The sequence below is a fragment of the Pleurodeles waltl genome, chromosome 12 (assembly GCF_031143425.1).
Source record: "Pleurodeles waltl isolate 20211129_DDA chromosome 12, aPleWal1.hap1.20221129, whole genome shotgun sequence".
Taxonomy (NCBI): Eukaryota; Metazoa; Chordata; class Amphibia; order Caudata; family Salamandridae; genus Pleurodeles; species Pleurodeles waltl.
This window is the reverse complement of record NC_090451.1, coordinates 213,499,976-213,523,160: the sequence shown is the minus strand read 5'-3', so window position 1 is coordinate 213,523,160 and position 23,185 is coordinate 213,499,976. Positions and strand designations below refer to the sequence as shown.

General features: G+C 44.3%; 1 protein-coding gene across 1 annotated transcript in view; it reads left to right on the top strand.

Moving 5' to 3' along the window:
* The window catches only part of SPATA2L (spermatogenesis associated 2 like), a 94,231-nt gene that overhangs the window by 28,972 nt on the left and 42,074 nt on the right, over positions 1 to 23,185 (top strand). Inside the window, exon 3 of the mRNA XM_069218555.1 lies at positions 17,483 to 17,527. The gene's annotated coding sequence lies outside the window, so the exon portion shown is untranslated. The remainder of the gene's footprint in view (positions 1 to 17,482; positions 17,528 to 23,185) is intronic.

Sequence of the window (23,185 nt, the reverse complement as noted above, 5' to 3'; positions counted from 1 at the left end):
AACCCCTGGCGTCTTTATCTCCAGTGGTATCACACATCCCAGTGCATTCAGGGCCGGCCTTGTTCCAGCCAAACACAGTGACCAAAGTATCATTCTGGGCTGACAATACTGCTTGGGTGGGACCCGTGGAGTCCATATTTGCAATCCACTCTTCTCCCAGGCTTCTTACTCTGGACTCCCCTAGTTCCTTATCTCTGGAAATAGTGCACTCCCCAGAGGTTAATCTTGGCCCTATTACCCCAAGAAGACCCTGTGTAACTTTGGCTATATTTTCAGTCCGCATCTGGAGGAGAAGATAGAGGTTGCATGCATTCAGACTGTGATGCGTGGTGCACATGGGAACAGGAGGAGCCTCTAAGGTCAAATGTCGAGCTGCTAGGAGCAAATTCAGGAACTGGGGGATAAAAGGAAAAGAGTTTACTCAAGGAGACACCTCCAGCTGAGTATCTGACTCTGCAGGAGTTTAAGAAGATCTGTTCAACCAGGGCAGGTGAGTCAAAGTTGATAACAACACAATCTCCCTCACCAAACTTATTCAATGGGCCCACCAATCCCACCCTCCTCACCATTAATATTGAAGGTACCATAAAAAAAGCAAATTTAGCATTAGCATGCAGCCAATGAGTTACCTTATTTTTCAGCTCTGTAGTAAGCCTCCACTCTGTTTGTTTGGAGCCTATGAACATTTGTAATTACAAGCACATATGGACAAGATTCCGGGGGTAAATGTAAAACTTCTAACTGTACCCCATGGTTTTCAGAACGGGTTATGCTAGGTCTAATTCTGCAAGGCCCCAAGTCCGTCACTGGGGGGCTTACTGATTGATGCTCGTAGATATTAGAAGCTTTAGGCGACTTAGACACTGAATTGGTTGTCAGGGCAGCACCACATGCTCCCTTATTAACAGTATCTGCATCATTGGAACTAAAATGAATAGAACGAGCCTTAGGTGACATTAAACCCTCAATAGAGTGTGGGGGCCTTGCCACCACTGCCAGCAGATTGCCCTGGAGCTGGAAGCTGGCAGTGTAGTTGTGGATTTACTCGAACTGTGGTGTCGAGCACACAGGGCTGGATGAGCCCTCCTAAATTGTCTTCAGTGGCCTTTAAACAAAGTTCAATAGGGCGCAGCCTCTTAGTGAGCTCCTCCATTATGTACTACAGTGTCAATGGACCAGTAATGCTCTCCTGTGGTGTTCTAGGCCCATTATTATCGAGTTCAGGTCCAGAATTAGTGGAACTCATAGTACGTACTCATTTATTTCCTAAATTAGTAACACCACGCTTTCTTTTTCCTTTTGGCTCGGAAGCCGGTGGGCCAGCCAAAGAGCCCAATGATGGTGATACAAAGCCTGTTACAATAGCCTCGTCCAAGGCCGCACGGAAAATCTCCCAGATATTGTCTGGATGGTCAACTGGTGAGGAGACCGGGTTTAACTGCATGTCCTGAGTGTGCTGAGACTTCGGAGACGGAGACAGTGGAAGCTGTGGGGGTAATTGTGGCAGGGGTGGAGATGATAGAGAGGCAGGTGCCATTAATACCGGGGTAGATAAGCGACGTTCAGCCTTCTCAAACTCTTTGTCTAAGGCACCAACAGCCTTTTGTAGAAAGCCATCTAAAGTTTTATTAATTTTAAGTTTGCCTTGGGGGACCCCCCCTTTTGTCTGCCCATTTCCGCCCCTTTATACTCCTCTATACTCTTTTATACACCCTCAGCCCCCTCCTCCTCCTCAACCTCTCGCCCGTTGACAGCCACTTGTCAGCCTCTTGCCACTTACGATCTGACACAGTCCGTTTGCAGTCGTAGCAGTCCTAGCAGTCCTGTCACAGTCTGACGCAATTGTAGTTGCTGCTGCTTACCACTGTTGCTGCAACTGTTAGAAGGCACCAATTTGCTAATAGAGATCTCATGAAAGCCAGGGGCAGAGACCGGCCATCACCTTGCGTCCTTCTCCCTGCAGCTCCTGCAGCACCTCGCTGGCACCTCACTGGCCACTATCCACACACCGCGCAGGCGCCGCATCAGCACCAGCAGCGCCAGAGCAGACTTCGCAGATAACACAGGGACACTCAGGAAGCAGGGAGCAGAGGGAGAGCGAAACATTCAGGTCCTCAGGTTTCTGCACTTGGGGCTTCCAATCACTGTGCAATGCCCCATACATTACTCAAAAGTGCTCCAAGTGCTCCAGGAAAGCCCCCTCTATAGTTCTATGGCTCCCGTAACCTCCTGCAAGCTCCTACAAGCTCCAGTAAATCCCCGGTAATACCCCCAATGGTGGTCGAATAGATATAGATGCTGTGCCCAGGGCCGTTTTATGAAGTCCTCTCTGCCCGTCTGCCAGCCCCCTCACCTCGCACAGGCTTTCCCGAGCGCTGAACACGGGACAATGCTGGGCAATGTATTGGACAGGACTGGGCTGGGCGATGTACTGGGCAAGGCTGTGCCACTACCTCACCTCTCCTCTCCTCTCCGTGTCTCCATCTGTGTCTCGGACTCTCCTTGCCCTCTCCCTCTCCAAGGGACCATGCCTGGGTGATGTCCTTGCACGGGAGTCTTTTTCCAAAGATTTTCGGAATTCACACGTGGCACTCACTTCTGCAAACTGAAGTAGTGCTCAATCATTCTGCAATATCTGATCCCTTCACCACTGCCATAATTCTGGCCAGATGAAGGCAGCTGATTTTCACTTAGGTTTTGGATGGCTCTAATTTGTCCTCTCTCTGCGCTAGTAGTTCTTCTCTCATTTTCCTGATTATTTTTTCAAATCTCCCACTTTCCTCTTCTAAAATGTTGGAATGTATGTACTCTGCAATCCTACAAGAATTACTGGTCAATATAATATGATGTGAAGGCATAGAGAGTGCCTCTGGGGAAAGTCAATTCAGTCTGTTTGAGGGAGGTCTGCTGACACCTGACTTTATATCACAGCCCAATTACAGTGGGTGACTGACTGTATTCAATGCAGGGCAAAAGGATGCTTGATTTTTACACAAAGAGGTTCATTCTTTAACAATTGCGGAGGTTATGTGAAGAGACAAATACTATGTGCAACTCAGCTCAGATTTTGGTGCCTCTCAGACACTGCAATTTGGAGACACAGCTATCTGGATAGGGCTGGGAAGACAGAGATGTGCGATTGGTGTACAGTGCACACTTTCTCTTAGAAAAGTAATATTTTGTGTACAGCAGAGAAATAAAAACAGTTAAACACACATGGAGCTAAGAGACAAACAAATCGGACTCTGAGACTATTACTAACACATAGATTGGGACATAGTGTAGTAACAATACTATGTCGCTCATTGATTCATGGTACTCAGTAGAAACTAGCTAATGTGAAGGGAACGTCGGAAGCAAATGTGAGTGGAATCCACAGAAGACTGGGTCAGACTCACTAACTGTATGGCAAAGGTGTCCTATAATGCCTGATTCAAATACATATTCAATTACGTTTTCTTCATCAAAACAATCTAACCACAAGGAAGCTCAGTAAGCTATAGAGTTTAAAGCTAAATGTTCCAAGCATAAAAGTTTTAAGGCCAGGTTTTCTTGTATGTGTTGGGCAGCCCGAATCTTACAGCCTTACTTAGAATATTGTTTTGCTTTACTGCGGACCGAGGCCAAAATACACACACTGAAAGTAGTCAAAAATAATCTCTGGAACGCACGTTTTAGTCTAAAGGAGACATTTATTATATCACTTTGCAAGGCTCGTGAAGGAAGGTCAGTATAACCGAAAGTGCACTTTTAAAATGTGCAACAATAAAGTGAGAACTTGTACAAAGAATCTTCAATCTATAAACAGCAAATATATAGATGCAAAGATACAAACACCTATATTGATATATATATATTCATACACAATGCAAAGCAAATAATTAGTAAAAATTCATCACCGTAGGGCCTATCTGATGCTTCATCTTTCTCCTGCCAGCAAGTCGTTGACCCCGGTTCGACCGCAGCGAGAAAGAGAGAGATCTATCCTCACAGGAAATATATCAGGCATTCGACGTCTCAAACCTAAGTGAGGTCTCCGAATCTCCCACTGTCAACCTGGGTCTCTTATACACCTTAAACAAGCAAGGAAAGAGATTTCTAGAAAAACCCCTCCCGCTCCGCAAAAAGTATTAACAAATGCTGGCTATTTTAGGTCAGGGTTGAAAGAAACAGGTTGGAACTGGCCAGTTTCCCAAGGTGTCTCTCCCAAACGTAAACCGTTCCCTGCTGTACCATAAACATCATTCTAGTATATCCTTATCTTGCTGACTGACTGACTCATCCACGTTATGTCCTAGCCCTTTGGTGAGAAAAAAGCAAGACACGTAGAATAGAAAAGACGTTGCATAACATGTTTTGTATGGAGAGATACTCGCACTTTTAACGTGGTGGTGAAGCTAGCGCTAAGCTGAGTACAAAATGGAGTCTGTAACTTGTAATTGCTAATGTGACTGCGGACAGCTAAGCCAAGTGCAAAATGGTGCGACACTGAGTCAGTGGTCAAAACTCAAATATCACTACACTCCTCCCTTTGACAAGTGACTCATGTAGCCTATAGGTTTAAAATCAACTTTTTTCGGTCTAAACATCGCAAGCAAATTAAGAATACATTGTTCACAGCAACATAATGACATAATAAGAGCTAATACCACAAACATTCCACCCAAAGCTTTAGGCAATCGTCCAAAATCAGGTACCCACTGAAACAACCAGTGCCACCATCCCTGATCCATTTCCTATTTTACCCTTTTCACTTATGTATGTAGTGTAGCAATGTGTTCCTGGATAGATTTAGAGGGGTCTGAAAGGTTAAAACAACACATGCCTTCGAATTCATTGCAACCATGATTATGTTTTAGCAAAAGATAGTCTATAGCAGCCCTGTTTTGTAATGCAGCTTTTCTAGTACCACGCATATGTAATAAAAATTTAGATAAAGCAATAGAAGTATGGTTAATGTTTTTAACTATTAGACATGCTAACTTATTTATCACTCTAGTATTGTATACAGCTAAACCAGGCACGCCTACAATAGAAAGACCTGTGCTTGGATACTCTGATTGGGATAATAATTGAATATCTGAATCACAATCTTCACTTAATTACATAGTGTCTCTAGAATAATAAGTATGTATAGAGTTGGATGGAAACATCACGAGTCCCAGGCGTGTAAAAGTACACAGCCCTCCTGTTATATTAGCTGGAATGTGGGTAAAAGTGAGGTTTCCACACGAGAACAGCTAGCCAACTGGCAACTTAAAATGTTTAATGTGACTGGTAGCGGTCACTAGGTGATGAAAAGCCATGTGATTTGTCATGTTTTACAATGTCTGACCGTTCGGTAAAAGCACAAAACTCTTGTGTTACCACGGTATGTTTTAAGAAGTTGATGTTTTCTTTTCTAAACGCAATTGAATGCATTGTCCAACGTCACGAGAATTGCAGGACATGTAGTAGCACACATCACCGGTAGTAATGTTGTATATAACTATCTGAGTGAGATTATCCCACTTCTCACCGGTTGTTTCCTGACATTCCCTGCAATACTCATAGGGACTGAAGTGGGTTTCTACATCACGTTCTTGCACATCTTTATCCTGGTTAGTGGCACTGAAAATTTCTAACAAAATGCTTGTTGGTTAAGGCGATCAAACACGTAGACAAAACATCCACGGTGCTTCTCATGGCGCCCATGCAGAAGTGAGATCTGTTGAGCACAATCTGCGCCAAATTAATCCAAATATTGTCATTCAGATGCAGTAAAGGCGTGACGTGGTCGAGCAATCAAGTTGAAGTTGGGGGTGTTAGGTCTTTCCTACCTCACATGCACATGCCCAAAAGGAGACCACATGGCACACTCACGGCAAAGACAAGCTGTAGTATGATCTGTAAAAGAAACAAGTATGATAATTCTCGCAAATAACATTTATCAGCTAGAATATGTTCCCATTTTTCCTTTCCTGGTTTCATGATCAGCAGGACTTTATTGGGGCCCTTTGCTATATTTTCTGCAGGTTCTGGATGGCCATTTGGGGATTCCACCCACACTTTAGCATCAGGGTTTTTGTCAGTTGAACCAAAACCTCCCTCCCCACGTACAGTAAGAAGAGCTGGGGCAGTCCCCTTCCTCGCCAATTCGCTATACACTGGAATTATGACAAATTGGGAAATTCTGTCTTTGTATGAATAAATCAACTTCTCCACTATTCAACAGAATAGCTTTGATTTATCCTGGGTAATCTGCATCAATCACTCCCCCTAAAATGTGAATACCTTTGAGGGCCAACCTATTTCTGGGTGCAATCAATCCAAAATGCTCCGGGGGAATCTGTACTCCAACACCAGTTTCACACAGTGCTATGTCTCGTGGTTTCAGTCTGTAAGCTTGTAAAGCATGTAAGTTTAGACCTGCAGATTCGGGTGTGGCTCTGTAAAGAGCTAAGGCTCCAGGTTTTATTTCCCAGTGCGTGATGGCATTGGTGGCCACATGTGGTTGTATTTGCAAATCTGGAATTAACATTCGCATGAGGGATGTTTGAGCATTTGTTAATGGTCTGTTATTCAGAATCTGGAGGGCTTAATTTAAATGTTTTCTCCAGTTTTTCAAAGATCCATCAGATAATTTCTGCAATTGGGCTTTCAGTAAGCCATTCATTCTCTCAATCAGTCCTGAGGCTTGTGGATAATAAGGGATATGATATATCCACTCAATATTGTGCTGAGAACAGTAGTCCTGCACCAATTTTTCTTTGAAGTGTGACCCATTGTCACTCTGGACCTGGAGTGGTACTCTATAGTATAACATTAACAAGTCCAAAGTTCTGATATTATTGTGCTGAGTAGCAGGTTTGCAAGGGACAGCAATCTGGTACCCAGAGTAAGTGTCCAATACGGTGCAGGCGTATTGACACCTGCGACTAATCAGTAGTGGTCCAATGTAATCAATTTGCCATATCTGTCCTGGTAACTTTCCTCTCCCCAACTGACCTTTGACTGTTTGTAGGACAGATCTCTGTTGTAAGTGCTGACAAATGGGACATTGAAAAATCCCAGTTTTTATCAAATCTAGGGGAATATGCATCCCTCTAATATCTGCCCACCTGTAAGCACCTTTTTTTCTCCCAGGTGTCCACATATTTGGTGCGCCCATTTAGCCGCCCCCACCAAGTCAGAATCCTATATTGCCACTTCTGTCTCTGAGATTGTGGCTTTGTCGTCTGGAAGGAAATTGAACCAGCGTTCTAATGAGTCAATGTGGACAGTGAGCATCCACATGATACACTATCACTGTACTTTGTTCTAACATTTCCCAAATTTCTTGCCACAACTCTTTGCCCCACACCTCCTTTGAGTGGATAAACCAGCCAAGTGGCTAACCCATAGGCAGCGGACCAAGAATCAGTGTAAATATGACAAGTTCCAGGCAGCTCTTGCTTTAGAGCCTGATACACACCGTACAACTCTGCATATTGGCTACTTTTCCCTTCTCCTGTGGTGGTCAACAACTTTTTGGTAACTGGATTATATGACACCGCTTTCCAATGTCTTTTGGTACCAACGTTATTTGAATGAACCATCAGTAAACCATACATGCTTCCTATCCTCAGGGGACAAGGATACAAATGGCGCACCCCATCTCACTGGTGACTCTTTTACCTGTGGTACCTCCTGCATCCTCTCCTCACCCTGTATAGGGGCTTGTGACACTTGTTCATATAGGGCTGCAGTGCATGCCGGTCCTACTCGAACCCTGTCTTGTATGTACCATTTCCAGCGTATGATACTATCCTCTTATGCATGTCCTATACGATGAGATTTAGGTCAACTCATCACCCACTGCATGATTGGTATTTCAGGTCTCAGAATTACATTATGACCTAGTGTTATTTGCTCAGTATCCACTAGAGCCCAATAACAGGCCAAAATCTGTTTTTCAAAAGGAGTATAGTGCTCCCAGAGTCAAGTAGGTTTCTAATCCAAAACCCCAGAGGCACCCTCGTCCTTCCTTGTTTTTGCCACATACTCCAATTTGCATATTGTCCCTGAACAGTTGCATGTAACTCAATGTCTCCCTCCTACACTGGCCATAAGTCTAAAGCCTGTTGAATTGCTTCCTTTGCCAAATAAAAAGCACACTGCTGCTCTTCACCCCATTCAAACTCATATTTCTTCCCCATCACTTTGTGCAGAGGGGCCAAAATCTGACTCAAATGAGGGATGTGATGTCTCCAAAAACCTAACAACCCAATACATTTCTGTACCTCCTGCTTAGTGCGGGGTGTGGCACACTCGAGAATCTTGTGATTCACTTGCGGTAACACCTCTCTGTGTCCCGGATTCCACTGAATGCCTAAAAACTTCAGATTTTTAGATGGTCCTCGTGTCTTATCTGTGTTAATCATCTACCCCTTACTCTTCAAGAGTTCCACCACTCTCTCAAACTGAATCTGCACCTGTTCTTCTGTCTCTCCCTGAATCATTACATCAGCAATGTAATGGGTCAATTGCACACCTGGAATGACAGATACTTCATCCAGGTGCTCTGCCACCAGCCTGTGATTGAAAATGGGACTATGTATGTACCCCATTGGCAAAGATAACATACAAAACTGTCTTCCACCGTGTGAAAATGAGAATTGTTTCCGACATTCTGGCGCCAAGGGTATAGAGAAGAACATGTTGGCAATATCGATGGTGGCATACCATGTCCCGGTATGTTTCTGTATTCGTTCAATTAAAGTGATGGTGTCTGGGACTGCAGCTGTCAAAAGGAGTGTATGTTTATTCAGCTTGCGGTAATAATTGTCATTCTGTACCCCCCCATCAGGTCGTTTAACCGGCCAGAAGGGATTGTTCCATTCAGTAGTAGTTGGTGCTATCACACCAGCCTCAATCATGTCTTTTATGGTTTCACGTATTTCATCATGCACTCCAGGAATGCGGTGCTGTTTCAAACAAATTACCTTGGTTGCCGGAGGCACCATCACTGGGGTAGTTTTTAAATTACCCACTCTCATGGCTGCCATTGAAATCAATCTTTTTGTTCTAAACTGATAACAACCGTCATCCAGATACAAAGTCATTCCTTTCAAAATGTAAATTCCCAGTATGCATTCCAAAAGAAGCACAATCAGCACAGTACATGCTCTTTTTACTGTTCTCCCTATTTTCATTTGTAATGTGGTTTGCACAGCGGGGATCTGCCTCCCCACCGACCCTGTGATGGTGTAATGCGGTCCATTAAACTTCCTAGTTTTTCCATAAATCAAAGAGGCCTCCGCCCCATGTCAACTAATGCTCAAAGTTTTTGCACATTTTTGTGTTTCCAATGTATTTTTAAATCAACATTAGGTCTGTTATCTCGACAAGCCCAAATTTGTACTGGAGCTTGGCAAGTTTCCTAGTCTGATTTAAACCTGTCAACTTCTGCCCACGTGAGGTCTGGATATATGCTTTCATATTTGCGAACAGGCTCGCCCCCATCCCTGTTCTCAAAGGTTAACCAGTCACTGTCCAGGTTTTCCTCCCTCTCTCATGAGGAAACATTTTTCTCCATTTATTTTCCTTCCACTGATAACTGTGACTGGCTCTGCATTTCACACTTGTTATCTTGCTTGTTTACCTTTCTGCTGCCTTCCTTAACCTTTTTAGTGCGGGCGTCAGCCACTGGCCGACGCCCACACACCCTCCCTGGTGCGGGTCACGACCAGTGGCCGACACCAGGAAGGATATTAATAAATCCTCACCCCCACCCCTTTGTGACGTCAGCCCGCCGCGAGGCGCGCTGACGTTACAAAGTTGTTTTCCCCATCAAAGCAGGAAGCAGCCTTGCGGGCGCTTCCTGCTTCGATGGGGAAAACGGCCTTCCCCATGTTCGGGAAGGCCTCGTAAGAAAGGGGAGAGTCTCCCCTTTCTTACGAGGCCTTCCTGAAAGTGTTTCCTGGCCCCCGGTCGCAGCTGTGCTGCGATCGGGGACCAGGAAACACTTTCAGGTTTCCTGGCCTCCCGATCGCAGCTGGACCAGGAAAACTTTCAAAAGGCCTCGTAAGAAAGGGGAGACTCTCCCCTTTCCTACGAGGCCTTCTGAAACTGTTTCCTGGCCCCCGATCGCAGCTGTGCTGCGATCGGGGGCCAGGAAACACCACTAGACGCCAGGGATTTCACTTGGGGGGGTCGGCCCCCTCAGAAAACGGGCCGCCCTTCCATCCCCCCCCCCCCCCCAGGCATATATATTTTTTTTTTAAAAGGTAAGTGCCCCCTATTTATTAAATGAATAAAATAAAATAAAAAGACAGGGGGTCGCCCGTGGGCAGGGTGACCCCCTGTGCGGGCAATATTTTTTTTTTAGATGTTGTAGGGTTTCCCTGGGGGCCATTTTGGCCCCCAAGCAACCATACAACAACTAAAAAAAATTAGAACTATATATAGATCTATATATATATATAGATCTATATATATATAGATATATCTATGTAGATATATCTATGTACATGGATATATCTATAGATATATCTATTTCGATATATATATATATATATATAGATAGATCTATATATATCAATCAATCAAAGAGATTTATAAAGCGCGCTACTCACCCGTGAGGGTCTCAAGGCGCTGGAGGGGGGGGGGGGGGTGGGGGAGGGGGGAGGGAAAGGGGCTGGGAGGTTCACTATTCGAAAAGCCAGGTTTTGAGCCCCTTCCTGAAAAGAAGTAGGTTTTGGGTCTTGCGAAGGTGGGTTGGGAGGGCGTTCCAGGTTTTGGGTGCAAGGTAGGAGAAGGATCTGCCCCCGGTGGTGGTGTGTTTGATGTGGGGGACAGAGGCGAGAGAGAGGTCAGCTGAGCGGAGGTTTCGTGTAGGGGTGTGGAAGGTGACTCTCGTTGAGGTAGGCAGGGCCTGTGTTGTGGAGTGATTTGTGTGCGAGGATGAGGATCTTGAAGGTGATCCTTTTGTCAATGGGGAGCCAGTGGAGGGATTTGAGGTGTGGAGAGATGTGTTCGTGTCCGGGGAGGTCGAGGATGAGTCGTGCTACTGAGTTCTGGATGCGTGTAGTTTGCGCTTGAGTTTTAGAGTGGTGCCGGCGTAGAGGGCGTTTCCATAATCAAGTCTGCTGCTGATGAGTGCGTGAGTGACAGTTTTTCTGGTCTCTGTGGGGATCCATTTGAATGTTTTTTTCAGTATACGGAGTGTGTTGAAGCATGAGGAGGTGAGAGCGTTGATTTGTTTGGTCATCGAGAGGGAGGAGTCTAGGATGATGCCGAGGTTGCGTGCGTGGTTGGCGGGGGTGGGTGCAGGGCCTAGCGTGGTGGGCCACCATGAGGGGTCCCAGGTGTTTTTGTGTGGGCCAAAGAGGATTATTTCGGTTTTGCTTGAGTTGATTTTCAGGTGGTTGGCTGTCATATATATATATATCACTTTTGTCAATATGTGTGTGGTTTCCCTGGGGGGAAAAGGGTCAGACTTGTCTAGTGGCAGTTTTAGTGCCATAAAGAAGCGCAGAAGGTTTATATGCCTACTGCAAAGAGCAAATCTGTATTTTATGTAAATAGCTGAGTACATTAGTAAAGTGAGCCATTACCTGCGCTATAATACCAATGAAATGTATGTGCGGGGTGGAGGGCGGCTATGGAGAGATGAAGGGCACTTTTGCTGGGTGGTAATGAGGGAATCCTAGGAGGAGGGAGTGGGAGCACCAATAATGATTGTTGGACTGAGCGCAGGAGGTGCTAAAGACTGTGACGAATGGTATGTGACAAGGTGTTTTTTGAGTGTCTTGAAAGAACGTGATGATTGAGGGAAGAAGCGCAGGTAAGGTGGCCTCTACTGTTGCACGTATCTCACACACACCATCGATTTTGTGACTGTCTACGTAGGCTAGTGTTTTAGAGCAACAGTTTAGCCAATAGCAGAGATGGCATCTTGATGGATGACTGCTGCCTGCACTCGGGTTATAGAGGACCGCTCTGACATAGGATCAGAGACTGAGACATCAGATACTGAGACAGCATCTGAGGGATAGGACAATGGCGCAGACTCTGGGAGTGATTTTTCAGTCGGAAGAGTCCCATTCGATAACTCCTCTTCCAGTACATTATGAGGGAGGTGATGAGGACAGTCCTGCTGTCCCTTCGCAAGCTGTTTGTGCAACTGGGTAATAGTGGGTTAGCCCAACCCAAAGAGCAGGTGAATGCGGCGGCAAGCAGAGAGAGAGAGAGTGCTCTCTTGGGAGCTCCCCAATTTAGTTCAGCCCCAAATTCCACCACCCAAATCGTATTGTGGAGACATCAAAATTATCTATGGCAAAACAAACTGATTTTGTAAGGCAGGCACCTGTGTTTTTGGTCCTGGATTCGGCGGCCATATAGAGAAACACACTAAACCCAAACATTTCTGGAAACTAGACATTCGGGGGAGTCCACAGAGGTGTGACTTGTATGGATTCCCCAAAGTTTTCTTACACAGAATACCCTGCAAAGCTGAAATGTTGAATAAAAACTCTATTTTTCTCGCATTTCTGTCACACAAACTACAGGAATATGCTGGGATCCACAAAATTCCTACCACCCAGTGACTCCTCACCTGTCCTGATAAAAACACTACCCCACTTGAGTGCCTACACCTAGTGCCTGCGTCAGGAATGGATCACCCCAGGGTCAACAGCTGCCTCACGTAAGGACCAACATTGACCGTTGTGTGATCTATTCCTGTCGCGGGCACCAGGTCTACCCACACAAGTGAGGTATCATATTTATCGGGAGACTTGGGGGAACGCTGGGTGGAAGGAAATTTGTGGCTCCTCTCAGATTCCAGAACTTTCTGTCACCGAAATGTGAAGAAAACGTGTAATTTTAGCCACATTTTGAGGTTTGCAAAGGATTCTGGGTAACAGAACCTGGTCAGAGCCCCACAAGTCACCTCATCTTGGATTCCCCTGGGTTTCTAGTTTTCACAAATGCGCTGGTTTGCTAGGTTTCCCCAGGTGCCGGCTGAGCTAGAGGCCAAAATCCACAGGTAGGCACTGTTTTCTATGAAAAAATTTGATGTGTCCACGTTGTGTTTTGGGTCATTTCCTGTCGCGGGCGCTAGGCCTACCCACACAAGTGAGGTATCATTTTTATCAGGAGACTTGGGGGAACTCTGGGTGGAAGGAAATTTGTGGCTCCTCTGAGATTCCAGAACTTTCTGTCACCATAATGTGAGGAAAACTTGTTTTTTTAGCCACGTTTTGAGGTTTGCAAAGGATTCTGGGTAACAGAACCTGGTCAGAGCCCCACAAGTCACCCCATCTTGGATTCCCATAGGTCTCTAGTTTTCAAAAATGCACGGGTTTGGTAGGTTTCCCTATGTGCCGGCTGAGCTAGAGGCCAAAATCTACAGGTAGGCACTTTGCAAAAAACAGCTCTGTATTCTGTCAAAAAATTTGATGTGTCCACGTTGTGTTTTGGGGCATTTCCTGATGCGGGCGCTAGGCCTACCCACACAAGCGAGGTATCATTTTTATCGGGAGACTTGGGGGAACGCTGGGTGGAAGGAAATTTGTGGCTTCTCTCAGATTCCAGAACTTTCTGTCACCGAAATGAGAGGAAAACTTGTTTTTTTAGCCACGTTTTGAGGTTTGCAAAGGATTCTGGGTAACAGAACCTGGTCAGTCCCCCACCTTTTTTGCTCTCCTCATCACTAGAGTTTGAAAGATCACTGCTGGTCCAAATGTTAGTATTCCAAGCGAATCTGGGCACCAGTCCAAACCAGCATTAGCGATGACTAAATGAACCCTTTTCTGATTTATCCTTCCTCTACGTTTACGATATTTGTTTTGAGCTACTTTGATTGCAGCACGTTCTGCAATGGTTTGATACATGTCTACATATCTTACAATAATTTATTCTGACAAGACAAAATGGTTACAGTATTTTTTTAATCAACAAGCTGCTTTTCTAACTGTTCATTCACCCTTTCTGTTAACATTTTTCAAGCATTTTTCTGCCGGCAGAACAAAGTATCCACCCCCGTCTGCCACGAACTGTAAGATCATTCCCTTCAACCGGTACTTTTCTTAAGCAAGACAAAACATCTGCTGATTCTGCTTCATTCAAACATTCATCCAATCTCTCTGATAAACCAGACAAATGTGAAAATTAATTAGCTAATGTATCATAGGATGCCCGGCACCATCCAGGAATTTGAAAAACACTCTGTTCATACACGTTTTTAGAAGCAGGTGTTTTAGTCCTCTTGCTAAACATATTTTTATTTTTAAACGTACACTTTCAGCCTATAACACCTTCCCCTCGGCCAACCTACGCCAAAGTGTTTTGCTTTACTGCGGACCGAGCCAAAATACACACACTGAAAGGAGTCAAAAAGCATATCTGTAATGCACTTCTTAGTCTAAAAGAGACATTTATTATATCACTTCGCAAGGCTCGTCAAGGAAGGTCAGTATAACTAAAAGTGCACTTTTAAAATGTGCAACAATAAATGAGAACATGTACAAAGAATCTTCAATCTATAAACAGCAAATATATTCAAGCAAAGATACAAACACCAATGGCAGGCAAATAATTAAAATAATAATCAGTAAAAATGTATCACCGTAGGGCCTGCCTGCTGCTTCATGTTTCTCCTGCCAGCAAGTCATTGACCCTGGTTAGACCGCAACGAGAAAGTGAGAGATCTACCCTCACGGGGAATATATCAGGCATTCGACGTCTCAATCCTGATTGAGGTCTCTGAATCGCCCACTGTCGACCTGGGTCTCTTATATACCTTAAACAAGCGAGGAAGGAGATTTCTAGAAAAAAACCTCCCGCTCAGCAAGAAGTATAAAAAAATGCCGGCTATTTTAGGTCAGGTTTAAAAGAAACAGGTTGGAACTAGCTATTTTCCCAAAGTACCTCTCCCAAACCTAAACCGTTCGCTGCTGTACCATAAACATCATTCTAGTAAATCCTTATCTTGCTGACTGACTGACTCCTCCACGTTATGTCCTACCCTTTGGTGAGAAAAGAACACGCAGACATGTAGAAAGGAAACGGAAAGATACTCACACTTTTAACGTGGCGGTGAAGCTAAGGCTAAGCTGAATACAAAATGGAGTCTGTAACTTGTGATTGCTAATGTGACGGTGGACAGCTAAGCCAAGTGCAAAGTGGTGCGACACGGAGTCAGTGGTCAAAACACAAACAGTGGTCAAAACACAAATATCACTACAAGTATACAACTGAAACAATAGCTTAAGTGCTGGGCAGAAGAATAAACTGTACTGTGATGGTGTGCATGCTGGGCCTGATGCCACATCCAAAGGAGTATGAATTCAGGTTTGCTGACCTGGCGATGGCAAAGTGTTACCTAGCCACAAACAGATCACCAACCCCTTTTCAAACCTCTCTCTGGTGGAATTCCTCATGGGCTCTCTCTGAGCCTTGCACTGTTTTCTCTATTTTATCCTGTTTGTTTTATTCTAGCAACCCTTTGGTTTCTCCCCAACGACCTATGCAGATGATAACGAAATAATTGTTTTCTTCTGCAATGATCTAAGGTCTGTCCAAGAGAAATTTTGGTCTTGCACCCTAGAAGCTGCCTCAGGGATGAAGTATAACTAAAATTCAATTGTGATAAAAATGAGTGCCTCATCTTTACCTTTTAGATTATTGTCTTCTCTTTGGTGTTGGTGGAGCTGTCGACTCAGCAAAAATCTTGGATTAATTTTCTACCATCTTATCTCCTTCTTTGAACAGATCTGATGCATATCCTCTGCTTGCTTTCACTGCATCCGTAGGTTAAGCAAAATCATCCCTTTTGTCCCCTCTCACTGTCATAAGACTATTGTAAATTCAATTATTTTTCATGTGATGTAAACACTAACGTGACCTTTGTGCCTTTCACTTTTTCACCTTACAAATAATTAAAAATACATATGTATGCCTAAAGACTGCCCCATCCATAAAATGGGCCCTCTGTATCTCAGCTTTGAAACACTCCTTATATTCCTTACAGGACTCTACGCCCTGTAACAGCCATCTGCCTGTATTTTCTTAAAATAGGACTGGCACATATTGGAGGAAGGCTGATCCTTCTCATTTCTGGCTGTAAAGAATACTCTCCTTTCGAAGTGCCAGGGTGACTCCAGTCTTCTGTCCTTCCAGAAACAAATGCAGGAATGGGGTTTCCTTTAGTGTAGTCCCCACCAGTGCTTTAAATGGGCCAGTGCTGTCCGGTACTGAGTACCAGCACTTTTTTATTTTGAGAGAGAGAGAGTACCGGCACATCTCAAGAAAAACTTAACACTTTTAATTGGAGAGTACCGGCACTTCTCGGAAACAAGCAGGTACTCTTGCACAGAGTACCTGCACTTTATTTTTTTCATTTCAAGCGCTGGTCTCCACCTCTCCTTAAGTTATTGCTTAGGGCGCTCTGTTGAGCTAGTACTGCACTGTACATTATTTGCAATCATTTATTTCCTTCAGAATAACAATGAATAAAGAAATGTGATTAAACTGCACTTATTGCCAAAACGTGTGAAAACATCCTGGTAAGTTAGGATGGGCAGGTAGCCTAAATATATTTTTTAAATAATTTGACACCAATCCCAGGTGTTTTAACACTCTATCATTTGTAATTTATTGTTAATGAAAGTAGAATTAGAAACAGGTATACCACATATTACTAGGTAAACCTGTTTGATGTGTTGCAAATACATTTACTATTTGTTCTGCTAAAGTTCTTTGGATTTGAATTACATGCGTGTTCTTCAAGGGAAACGTATTAGAGACCCAGTGTACTTTAAAATGTGCTATCTGGCATATATTGTTAAAAAAATATATATTAATTTTGATGGTACTAGCACAATAACGGATCACCTATAAATAATTTTGAGTTTGAGTCTCAATTTGGCTTCGTCTCTAATGTTTGAAGGGTTAGGCCACCCCAAAAATCGGGCCTACTTGCGTCCCTGGGAACCCACTGCTTCAACGTATGCCACTAGGGAAATTTAAGTCTCAGATTTGTTTCTGAAAACGTTGGCATGTATGTTTTTTTAAAAACCTCCACTTCATCAGGTTAAAAGATATTGGCATGTATGTACTCATAGTATGGCAAGCAAAGACTGATAAAATATTTAAGACTAAGTAAACGTAATGTACTTCATATAAAATCTTAGCTGCAGATAAGATGTTGGCCAAATAAAATGTTAATTTCTGCCTTCCAACAAGATGCTGGCCTAATTAGAGATGAACTTCAGCCGCAGTGCTGCCTTCTTCTATCGCGCTTCCCTCTTAGTTGACAACTCGGCGACGGTCTCGCCGTTACCCTCCGGCCACCCCGGTGTACTGCCTCGCGTCAAGCAGTACACCGGCGTCGCCTACAGCAGCGTCCCTCTAGCGTTACTGGAATAAGTAATTCATAGTCTTTCTTCTATTTCTTCCGGGTTCCCTGTTTGTTGTCCATTCTTTATTTTTATTTTAATGTCCTGCCTTTCTGTTTCAGAATCTGATGTGGCGCTGCGAAGCTAGGTAAAGAAAACTTCTTGAGGTACGTCCTTTGCTTTTTTTTTTTTTGGCACACCGTCAGCCTAAAAAGAAGCAGAACAAAAACAGTATGCGAGATAAGAACATTTGCTGTACCCGTTGTGCCGTGTGCAAGTTACGTAACGGCCAGAGCTGCCGAGTTTGGAAGTAGGGAACCTGATTCCGTCTCCTCGTCTGCTCAACATCCTGTGATGTTGTTATACATTAATTATTTGGTCTCAAAAAGGCTGCATTTTAAGATATCATAAAGGGCTAAAACACCTACTGCAGAGATCACTGTATTCCCAGCAATTATGAAGGAATTATAATAGTGGGAAAATAACTCCAGTGTTTGATACAGTTCTGGGAGACTCCCGTGTTTTGTCCAGTCATAGGTTTGACTCATAAACTGGCATGGAATGTTAATGGTCCTGCACATCATGTGATATGCAGATCACAGTTTGGTATTTTATTTCGAAAGGTAAGTGGGTTGCTGCTTTTGACCCTGAGATAATTTTCTTACTTCTAGTTCATAATTGCAAGCCTTCTAATATAGCACAATGATCTACTTATCAGCATGAAGGAGCTGCATGCAAACTGTATGTCATGAGCTTAGATCCTTATTGTCCTTTTTCTCAATCTATTATTGTTCTAAGTTTGCAGAGAACGGGTCCCATACTAAAGTGTTGTTAGTACAGTCAGCCACGATCACTGCGCTATGTTGTATATACTTGAGTTTCTCCGGCCATCCACTCTTACCATATTAACCCCTTTGCTGCCAGGCCTTTTCCCCCTCAGGTGACAGGACTTTTTGGGGCAGTTCGCGCTTAGGCCCTCATAACCTTTTGTCCACATAAGCTACCCACGCTAAATTTGCATCCTTTTTTCCCAACATCCTAGGGATTCTAGAGGTACCCAGAGTTTGTGGGTTCCCCTGAAGGAGACCAAGAAATTAGCCAAAAACACAGCAAAAATGTTTTGGGGAAAAATATGGGAAAAAAGGGCTGCAGAAGAAGGCTTGTGTTTTTTCCCCTGAAAATGTCATCAACAAAGGGTTTACAATGCTAAAATCACCATCTTCCCAGCTTTCAGGAACAGGCAGACTTGAATCAGAAAACCACATTTTTCAATACAATTTTGGTATTTTACTAGGACATACCCCATTTTTACAATTTTTGTGTGCTTTCAGCCTCCTTTCAGTTAGTGACAGATATGGGTGTGAAACCAATGCTGGGTCCCAGAGAGCTCAACATTTCTGAAAAGTAGACAAAATTCTGAATTCAGCAAGGGGTAATTTGTGTAGTTCCTACAAGGTTTTCCTACAGAAAATAACAGCTGAAATAAAAGAAAATATTGAAATTGAGGTGATAGAAACCAGCCGTTTTTACGGTTTACTCTGTAACTTTTTCCTGCCATACCAGATTTTTCAAAGCAATATACCGTTACGTCTGCTGGACTCTTCTGGATGCGGGGATATATAGGGCTTGTAGGTTCATCAAGAACCCTAGGTACCCAGAGCCAATAAATGAGCTGCACCTTGCAGTGGCTTTTCATTCTATACAGGGTACACAGCAATTCATTTGTTGAAATATAAAGAGTGAAAAATAGGTATCAAGAAAACCTTTGTAATTCCAAAATGGGCACAAGATAAGGTGTTGAGAAGCAGTGGTTATTGAATTCCGGGGTGCCCATATTAGCATGTGAATTACAGGGCATTTCTCAAATAGAAATCTTATTTACGCACTGTCTTACATTTGGAAGGAAAAATGTAGAGAAAGACAAGGGCAATAGCACTTGTTTTGATATTCTGTGTTCCCACAAGTCTCCTGATAAAAATGGTACCTCACTTGTGTGGGTAGGCCTAATGCTCGCGACAGGAAACATCACATTTTTACATTAAAATCTGATGTGTTTTTTGCAAAGTGCGTAGCTGTAGATTTTGGCCTCTAGCTCAGCCGGCACCTAGGGAAACCTACCAAACCTGTGCATTTTTTCAAACTAGATACCTAGGGGAATCCAGGATGGGGGGACTTGTGGGGCTCTCACCAGTTTCTGTTACCCAGAATCCTTTGCAAACCTCAAAATGTGGCTACAAAATAATTTTTCCTCACATTTTGGTGACAGAAAGTTCTGGAAGCTGAGTGGAGCCACATGTTTCCTTCCACCCGGCGTTCCCCCAAGTTTCCTGATAAAAATGGTACCTCACTTGTGTGGGTAGGCCTAGTGCCCGTGATTGGAAATGCCCCAAAACACTATGGCCCTCATTATGACATTGGCAGTAAATCCCGCTTACCGCCACACTGACTGCCGCCCCCACGGCGGACATCCGCTCACCTATTATGACACACACACACCAATCCATCACTATTCAGCCACATACACAATTCCGCCAGCCCAAAGGTCAGTGATAAACTGGCAGTATCCAAACCCACACTGTTACGCCAACAGAACAACGCCCCCCACATTATGACCCACGAATCACCATGGTGGACATTCAATGGCGGTAAACCATTGGCGGTACATAAGGCTGCGCTCAAAATACTCACACACATACAAAACAACATTACATTGGTCAATTTGAATAACACACCTGACACCCATACACACACCACACCCACACCACTATAAAACACACACCCACATTACCCACAACCCCTCACGACTACAAACCATTGACACGCAACAGTCACAACAACCACAGACAAGACCAGAGCCACACACCACCATCATCTATACACCACCCACGTACCATACACACCCTCACCCACACTACTCACACAACACCCATGCACCACAAAGACACCCCCAATTCTCAGAGGAGGAGCTAAGGGTCATGGTGGAGGAAATCATCAGGGTAGAGCCACAGCTATTTGGAGCACAGGTGCAGCAGATATCCATTGCTAGGAAGATGGAGCTATGGTGGAGAATCGTGGACAGGGTCAACGCCGTGGGACAGCACCCAAGAACAAGAGATGATATCAGGGAGAGGTGGAACGACCTAAGGGGGAAGGTACATTCCATTGCAGCAAGACACCAACTCGCTGTACAGAGGACTGGTGGTGGACCCCCACCGCCTCCCCCACAACTAACAACATGGGAGGAGCAAGTCTTTGCAATCATGCATCCTGAGGGCATGGCAGGAGTAGCAGGAGGACTGGATTCTGGTAAGTCAACTCTCTATTACTATCACCCCCTTACCTGCATGCCATCACATACTGCCACCCTTACCCTCACTCCCATCACTCCACCATCATATATCACCCATCCCGATGCCAAGCCCTGCATGCACCACCAATGCATGGACACTCCCTTTATGCGCAAGTATAAAAAACAAAAATCCCTGGTGTCTAGTGGTTTCTGCCCCCCTTGGGGGCAGATTGGTCTAATAAAAATAGGCCGAATTGCCCCCAAGGGGGGCAGAAATGGCCTAAATACACTTTGCCTCCAGGGGAGCGACCTTTGCCTAAGGGGTCGCTCCCCATACATAAAAATATCAAGTAGATAAAAAAATATATATATATATCCCTGGTGTCTAGGGGTTCGGCCTAATTATAATAGGCCTATCTGCCCCCAAGGGGGGGGGGCAGAAAAGGCCTAAAAATATTTTGCCCCCCGGGGAGTGGCCCTTGCCTAAGGGGCCTCTCCCCTTATATGTAAGTATACAAATAAAAAAAGGTCCCTGGCGTCTAGTGGGCATTTCTGCTGCCCAATCGCACTGCGATCGGGCAGCAGAAATGCTTGCAGAGACATGAAAGGCCTTTCTATTCCCTTCATGCCTCTGCCTGCCCCCTCCTCCCCAGGGGAAGAGACATGCTGAGCATCTCTCTTCCGCATCACGTTGGAAGCATGCTTCCAGAGCGAGGGGAGGTGACCTGATGAGGTCAGCACACGATCGCGTGCTGACGTCATCAAACATCACTGGTGGGGGGAATCAGGGAGGTTGGGGGTGGAAGGGGAAGCGATTTCCCTTCCATCCCCGACTGGGGGTGTGTGGGCCGGGTGCAGGACGAACTGGTCTCGTCCCTGGCACACAGGAACCGCGTGTGAGGACGAGACCAGCTCGCCCAGGCACCCTACGTGTTAATTATGGCTACAGGTATATATAATATGTAGTTCCTACACCTTTTAACCCTCATTCTCTTATGTAATATTTCCTGTACATTAATTTGCATATTTGTATGATTTATCATGTCTCTGTGTGTGAAGTAAAACGCTCAGACACCTTGCAGTGGGATGAGAAGGGTAACTAAAGTATTAAAAAAAATAATAGGTACCATATAAATCAATGTTGGTGTAATTACTCATACAAACAGATACATATTTAAGCCTTCTTACTAAGGGAGTTGGACAGAGTTAAAAACCTGCCTCAAGTAGTTTCTCTTAAGTACTTGCGAAGTGAATCCTGCTCTAGTAACTTTTCTTAAGTATTTGTGAAGCAATAAGAATATGTGCGCCTTTGTTTCCTTCTAATAAATTGGCCTTTAGGTGTTAGGCTCCAGATGGCTTCCATCCAGGATGATGCGTGAACAAAAGGAGGGCTGGAGATTTGAGTTGGGCTGTGAGTGGGTGCCCAAGGGGCTGAGTGGGTCTGTTAGTGGATGCGCGAGTGTCTGAGTAGGAGAAAGAGACTGCAAGAGATGAGGGGGAGAGAGAGAGAGAGTTTTTAGGCTTTGATGGATGATATTCTTAGAATGAGTTATTTCTGGACAAATTGGAAAGAAAAATGTATTTGTCAGTTGAAGAGTGAGATCACCATTCAGAATGAACCATACACTTTTGAAGTTTAAAAGAAATTAAAGGAGGGAAATGATCATGGACACACCTGGGATAGAACCCTCAACTGTGAGTGCAAGGTTCTGTGACCTTAGCCATTAGGCCACAGGTGACTCCTTGATGGACTGTTACCAGACATACCTATGACATACAACCCAAATATGTGAAAGGAAAGAATTGTGAATGTTCTGTTATTATGAAGGTTTAACAGTCAAAACACTAGTAAATAAACACACTTCCAAGTGATACTCTGATTTGAACCTTCAGCTTACTGGTGACAGTACAGGAACTAGACCATTATGCCAGCAGTGACTCTTTTCTGCGCAGCATCTAAATGTAACTATAACCTTTGTATCAAACATCTAGCTACTCTAACTCCTTGAAATAATTGCATGGATATAGGCGTTTATTATATATGTAAATATTTATAGTCACTGAAAAAAACAAAGGTTAAAGTAATGTTCTAATTAGGTGAAATGTTCAGTAACAACATAACGTTTCAAATGAAACTCGTGTCCTAAAGTAATTATAACTTGCTCCCCTGCCATGCACAGCTTTTTCATCAATTTCATTGCAAATGTTGCAGTGTTTTTATTAGTGATGTCATAGAAAATGGGTGATGTAATTTGTGAGGTAATTAGCAGTGCATGGCAAGGGCGCAAGTATAGTTATCTTAGGGCACGAATTGCAGCAGCGAGTTAGCCACTGGCCTTTTTGCCAACCTCCCAGCAGGCTGCTAACCCACACAGAGCCTTTGGCATGCATGGCGTGGTGTTGGCCTTTGGACCCCTGGGACGATATCCCATGTGGGAGAAACATATATACTAAGGGGAGGGGTCATGCCCCCCCCCCCCTCCACCTCCCTGAGACTCAATTGGCCACAGGGAGCCCATTCCCAAGGGCCAAATTC